The sequence below is a fragment of the Camelus ferus genome, chromosome X, assembly GCF_009834535.1.
Source record: "Camelus ferus isolate YT-003-E chromosome X, BCGSAC_Cfer_1.0, whole genome shotgun sequence".
Classification (NCBI taxonomy): Eukaryota; Metazoa; Chordata; class Mammalia; order Artiodactyla; family Camelidae; genus Camelus; species Camelus ferus.
In genome coordinates this window covers 99,895,219-99,902,780 of record NC_045732.1, presented here as the reverse complement: position 1 = coordinate 99,902,780, position 7,562 = coordinate 99,895,219, and the positions used below count along the sequence as shown (strand labels likewise).

General features: G+C 34.3%; 1 pseudogene; it reads left to right on the top strand.

Annotated features, from left to right (window-relative positions):
* Nucleotides 1–5,474: 5,474 nt before the first annotated feature.
* On the top strand, nucleotides 5,475–7,152 carry LOC116661898 (annotated as a pseudogene).
* Nucleotides 7,153–7,562: the final 410 nt, after the last annotated feature.

The following is a 7,562-nucleotide window of genomic DNA, read 5'->3' as shown; positions in this document are numbered from 1 at the left end:
AGCCTACAGGATTGAGATTTTAAAAAAGGACTGATCAAAGTACTGAAGGAAATAAAAGAGATAGTGTTTAGAGATATAAAATATGTCATAAATGAAATGGCAGCTATAAAGAAGAGCCAAGTAGAATAGGTAAACCAATTGACTGACATTAGGAATGATCTAAAGGCAGTGCAAAGCTGACTAGATAATGCAGAGGAATGAATTTATGACTTAGGAGACAGGACAATAGAAACACCCAATCAGAAGAGGTACAAGAGGAACAAGCAGAAACAAATGAAAAAACCATAAGGGATCTATGGGATAACATAAAGCATGCCAATCTTTGCATGATGGAGTTCCCAGAAGGGGAAGAAAGATAAAGGGGATTGCAAAGTTGTTTGAAGAAGTCATGACTGAGAACTTCCCAACCTTAATGAAGGAATGAGATATCCAAGTACAGGAAGCTCAGAGGGTCCCAAACAGGAAGACCCCAAATACACCCACACCAAGACATATAATTAAAATGACCAGAGTCAAGGGTAAAGAAGTGATCCTATAGGCAGCAAGAGAAAAGCAAAGAGTGAGTTACAAGGGAACCCCCATAAGGATCTCAGCTGATTTCTCTACACAAACACTACTGGCCTTAAGGGAGTGGCAAGATATATTCAAAGTCCTGAATGAAAAAAAAGATATATTCTAGGATACTTTATCCAGCAAGGCTATCTTTTATGATAGAAGGAGACATAAAGAATTTCACAGAAAAGAAAAATCTACAAGAGGTTAGCAACACTAAACCCATGCTTAAAGAAATATTGAAAGGTCTTCTCTAAATAGAAAAGCAGCAGGATGCTACATAAATGAGAAACTCGCAGCTGGAAAAGTGCTAACTCATGAATTACAAATAAAATCAGCACGAAATTATAAAACAAGACATACAAATCATTGAGAGTGGGAGAGGGAGGCAGGAAAATACTGAATTTTTTTTTCCTTTTAAAATTTTTTTTTCTTGGTAGAATGGGTTTGAGATCAATTTACTCTAAGTTTTATAAAAGCAGTTATAGTAATAGGGTAATAGACTTAAAAAAAGGGTAACAACAAGACAAACACTTATCAGGGAGTCACTGAAACTAAATAAAATTCATGATAATATAAAGGAAAATTACCAAACCATAAAAGGAAAATAGAGGATATACCAAACAACTGCAAAGTTAAGGTCAAAGTGGCAATAAACACAAACCTATCATGAATTACTGTAAATGAGAATGGACTAAATGCTCCTGCCAAAGACGTAGAGTGGCAAGCTGGATAATAAAGCAAGAAACTTTAATATGCTTTATACAAGAGACCCACTTGAGGGTGAAGGACACTTATAGGTTGAGAGTGAAAGGATGGAAAAGGGTTTTCCATACAAATGGAAAAGTTAGAAAATCAGGTGTTGCTGTACTGATCTCAGGCAAAATAGACTTTAAAACAAAGATCATAATGAAATATAAAGAAGGACATATTATAATGATTAAAGGAGTGATACAAGATGAGGATATTACACTCATTAATACATATGCATCAAATAGAGGAGCAATTAATACATAAAACAGTTATTAACAGAGATAGAGGGGGATAGTAATGGTAATATAATCATAATTTGAGATTTCAACACTGAATTAACATCAATGGACATATCACTGAGACAGAAAATAAATAAGGCAACAGGGAAATTAAATAATACAATAGGAATATTAGACTTGGTGGAAACTTCCAGAGCATTGTCCCCCCAAAATAGGATATACATTCTTTTCAAGTGCACATGGAGCCTTTTCCAGGTTTGAACCTATACTTGGACACAAAAGAAACCTCAGCAATTTTAAGAAGATAGAAATAACATCGAGCATCTATACTGACCACAATTGCATGAAGCTAGAAATAAACAACAGAGAAACAAAAGAGAACAAAAGAAAACATGGAGATTAAACAATACGTTTTTGAAAACCAATCGGTGAATGAAGAAATTAAAGCTGAAAAGAAAAAAAAATTCCTTAAGAAATAAATGAAATCAAAACAACACAAAATTTATGGGACACAGCAAAAGCTGTGCTATGAGGGGAGTTTACAGTGATACACTCCTTCCTCAATAAAGAACAATCACAAATAAACAATTTATCCCACCAGCTGAATGAACTTGAAAAGGAAGAACAAAGAAGCCCAAAAGACAGCAGCACGAACGAAATTACAAATATTGTGGAGGAAATAAATAAAATGGAGTTTACAAAGAACATAGGAAAAAAATCAACCACTCCAATTCTGGTTTTATAAAACAGTAAGAAAAATCGACAAACTTCTTGTGAAACTCAAAAAGAAGAAAAGAGAGAGAGTACAAATACTAAAATAAGAAAGGAGAATGAAGAAATTAGAACAAATAATAGAGAAATACAAAATATCATATGAGAATATTATGAAAAAATCCATAGAACCAAATTGGATAACCTAGAGAAAATGGACAAGTTTCTGGAACATACTGTCCACCAAGACTGAACTAAGAAGGAACTGACCCCTTGAACAAACAGATCACTAGAAATGAAATCAAAATAACAATATAAAACCTCCCTACAAATAACAGTCCGGGACTGGACAGCTTCACTGTGGAATTCTACCAAACATACAAAGACGAACTCATACCAGTGCTTCTCAAAAGCTTCCAGAAGATTGAAAAAGAAGGAATACACCCAAAGTCATTCTATAAAGCCACAATCACCCTGAAAACACAAACATGCAAAGATACTGCCAGAAAAGAGAATTATAGGCCAAAATCAGTGATGAGCTTGATGCCAAAATCCTAACCAAAATAGTACCAAATAGAATCCAACAATATGTATAAAAAATTATACATCATAACCAAATGGGGTTCGTCCCAGGGACACACGGGTGGTACAACATATACACAACAATCAATGTAATACATCACATCAACAAGAGAAAGAGCCAAAACCACATGATCATCTCAATAGATGCAGGAAAAGCATTTGATAAAATTCAGCACCCATGTATGATAAAAACGCTCACCAAAATCGGCATAGAGGGAACATATTTCAACATCATAAAAGCTATATATAACAAAGCTACAGCCAGCATAGCACTCAAAGTTGAGGAAGTCAAAATCTTCCCACTAAAATCTGGGACAAGACAAAGTTGCACACTATCACCACTCCTACTCAACATAGACTTGGAATCCCAATCCACAGCAATCAAAATAGAGAGAGAAGGAAAAAGGATCCAAATTGGAAAGGAAGAGGTAAAAGTCTCACTATATGCAGATGACATGTTACTATATATAGAAAAGCCTACAAGATCCACACAAATACTACTACAGCTGATCAAAGAATTCAGCAAGGTAGCAGGTTACAAGATTTAGGTTCAAAAATCAGTGGCATTTCTTTATGCTACCGATTCAGATAATACTATAGAGCTACAGTCATCATGACAGCACTGTATTGATACAAAAACAGACATATAGGCCAATGGAACAGAATAGAGAGCCCAGAAATGAACCCACAAACTATTGGTCAATTAAACTTCAACAAAGGAGGCAACAATACACAATGGAATAGAGACAGTCTCTTCAGCAAATGGTGCTTTGAAAGCTGGACAGCGGCATGTAAATCAATGAAGCTAGTACACTCCCTTTTACCAGACACAAAAATAAACTCAGAATGGGTCAAAGTCTTAAACATAAGACAAGATACAGTTAACTTCCTAGAGGAAAACATAGGCAAAACTTTATCTGAAATATATATCTAGAAAATTTTCTCGTATTAGAAATAAAAGCAAGAAGAAAAAAATGAGACCAAATTAAACTTGCAGGCTTCTACACAGTAAGAATAGCAGACGTATAATAAAAAGACAACCTAAGGAATGGGAAAAAAATTTTGCAAATGAAAACGACAAATGCTTGATCTCCAGAATATACAAGCACTCATCAAGGTGAATAAGAAAATACCAACAACCCAATCCAAAAATAGGCAGAAGACCTAAACAAGCAATTCTCCAAGGAAGACATACAGATGATCAACAGGCATATCAAAAAATGTTCAATATACTGATTATCAGAGAAATGCAAATCAAAACTACAATGAAGTATCTCCTCACACAAGTCAGAATGCCCATCATTAAAATTCCACAAATTACAAATGCTGTAGAGGCTGTGGAGTATAGGGAACCCTCCTAAACTGCTGGTAGGAATGCAGGTTGTTGCAGCCACTGTGGAAAACAGGATGCAGATTCATCAAAAGCCTAGGAATAGACTTATCATATGACCCAGGAATACCACTCCTGGTCATAAATCCAGATGGAACCCTACTTCAGAGTGACACCTGCATCCCAATGTTCTTAGCCAGCCCTACTTACAATAGCCAAGGCACGGAAAAAGCCTAAATGTCCATTGACAGATGACTGGATAAAAAAGAGGCAGTATATTTTACAATGGAATACTACTCAGCCATATAAACCGACAACATAATGCCACTTTCAGCCACATGGAACTCCTGAAAAATGTCGTTCTAAGTGAAGTAAGCCAGAAAGAGAAAGAAAAATACCATATGAGATTGCTCATATGTGAAATCTAAAACAAAATTAAATGAATACAAAACAAGCATAAGTAAAATCAGAAATAAACTCACGGACATAGAATATAAGTTTTTGGATAAGAAGGGTGGGGAGGTTGGGAAGAGATAGACTGGGATGCCAAAATTGTAGAATAGATAAACAAGATTTTACTTTATAGTGCAGGGATATATGTAAAAGACCTTATGGCATCTCACAGAGAAAAACATGTGACAACAAATATATATATGTTCACTGTAACTGACAAATTTTGCTCTACACTGGAATTTGAAACAACATTGTAAAATGATTGTAGATCAATAAAAAAAGTTAAATAAAACAAAAATATTATCCTAATTTTACAGGCATAAATATAAATTAGAGAGAAAAATATGCCAAACAATATTAAAATCAAAGTTTTTTGGGTTTTGTTATCTTTTTAAGATAAGCAAAATCAAAAAACTCTTGCCAGGTGCATCATGAAGGAAAGAGAGATGCTCCAAAGTAAAAAATAAGAAATAAAAGAAGAGAAACAACAATTGTTACCTCAGATATAGAAAAAAGGGATCATTTTGTCAAGTTTCAAGATTGGTTTTATTCATAGACACCAAATTTAATTTATTTAAAAAGATGTTGTGGGAATAATATTTGCAGATCACACTGTAAAAATAAACATCCTATATCTTTCATTTTAACTGGATGAATGAGAACTAAACACTGGCTGAATGTTACACTTGTGGTGCTAAGAGACCAGTCATTTTGTGATGTTACAGCTACTCAGGTTGAGAACAACTGTGATGACCTAGCATTTTATGTGTGCTGGCCTGCCAAAGCAGCATTTGAAGCTGCAGTGCTCAAAATAATGCAGATTAGAAAAGGAGCTGTAGAAAAAGTTATTTAAGATGGCACATGTTTCTTCAAAAATTCAAGATATGTCTCCTAATGATGGACCAACTTGTTCAGGAAAGTCCAGTAGATCTCTACTGTGTGATCAAACATTCTCTGGGGAACTGGACTTGAGGTCTATGATTGAAGAAAATGCTTTTCAGACTTTGTGTGAAGAATCCTTGATAAAAAGACCATGTTACACACATTGTGTCTCTGAACTAGATGAAGATAATGATTTTCGTACTCTGACATTTCCAAGAAAACTCTGGAAAATGGTTGGGAGTGACCAATTTCAATCCATCTGGTGGGATGATAATGGAACTACCATAGTGATCGATGAAGATGACTTTAAGAAGGAAGTTTTGGAAAGAAAGTCCCCTTTCAGAATATTTGAAACTGGAAGTATGAAAAGTTTAGTTAGACAGCTTAGCCTTTATGGATTTAGTAAAGTGCGGCAGAATTTTCCAAGATCTGCTTGTCTAACTGACTTTCTGGCAGAAGAAAAAGAAGTCTCTGTTTTAAGCAAGGTATTCAGAAATTTTAGTCACCACTTCATTACTTATATATAAATTTTTTTGTATATTAATCTATGGTAATATAAATGTAAAGCTTGATTTTGAAAATTGTATAAAACTACTAAGGCTAAAATGTTTTAAATTTTCCTAAAAATGAACACATTGTGTTAAGTATTCAAGTTTTGGAGAGACTTTGCAAGCAACTATGAATCTTATCAGAAAGCTAAATAAATGTATTAAAGCTGCTTTTAAAAAGGGGCATTCACCATTACTGCAAATGCTAACGTTTTCAATTTGATGACTATAATATTTAAATGTGCATTTTCAAAATAAGGAATTTCAAAAAACTCATCAGCAATGTTCATATTTTGATGATATTATCTTAGTATACTAAGCGTGAAATCTGAGGTTTTATATATTAGGCTTATTGTAGTCTTGTATTTTGGTTTAAAGAAATACTATAATATTTCTCCTTTGTTTGTAGCTGCAGTTCTATCATAATCCAAATTTTAAATGAGTCTGTCCCCAGCTTTTTGTTAGAATAAAAAGAAGAGTTGGGATTAAAAATGATTCTCTGGAATCTTCATTGGCTCAAGATTTCAACAAAGAGCACTTTAAAGAAGGGGATATTGTGGATAATCATAATTCTGGTTTTGTGTCTGACACTAGAGGAGAAAGTGCATTTTTACCTTCTGCAAATTTAAACATGCATCTAAAAAGAAAGCCCTCTAATAGCCACATAATTGGTGATATGAGTACCCCGATGAGAGGTGATTTTCCTCCTGCATCATCAATGTCAGTTAGATCACCAGAACCAATTGCAGTGGATCAAAGTGCTATTTTAAATCAGTTGACCACTTTCCACGTGCACTCACAAAGCAGCTACACTGAAGCAAATGGCCATGTTGTGAATTTCATTACAACTACAAATTCTACTTCTCAGTAGAGCACCTTATCTCCCATACAGAGCAATTATATTCGACTGATGTTGGAGCCTTCTACTTTTCCAAATAGATATCACAACATATCGGACAATGAAGGTCCTTTTTCTAAACTTAAAGCAGAGAGCAACCCCCAGTTTCCAGTGCAATTGTTAGCTGATACATCAGCTACCTCTCTTTCACGGCCAACTCATCAGCCAAATGCAGTTTATGAACGTCATCCTGATTACAACTGATCTGCCTGAGGACAACCAGATTATGCAGGATAACAAAGATTATAATTGCTGTTGGCTAATGTCAACAAATATCTGCAATTTTTTATATGTACAATAAACATACATGTGTACTTGTAATTTCCTTATATTTTTTTTAAAATACAATTAACAATAAAATGGGAGACTAAATTACCATTTACAAAAAAAGAGATATTTGATTTATATGATCATTTGATGGAAAAATATAGGATTAAATTTGGAAAATTTCTTGTAAGGAAGAAGAAAAAATGGTAGAATTTGGGAAAACACTAAAATATTTAAAGAGGGAAAAGTACTAAGTGGCTTCTGGTTCACCCTGGAAAGTATCAAAAATGTTGTTAGGATAGGTTGAAACAGGAGATAAATGCAGGAACTGGCCCAAGGATCATGGT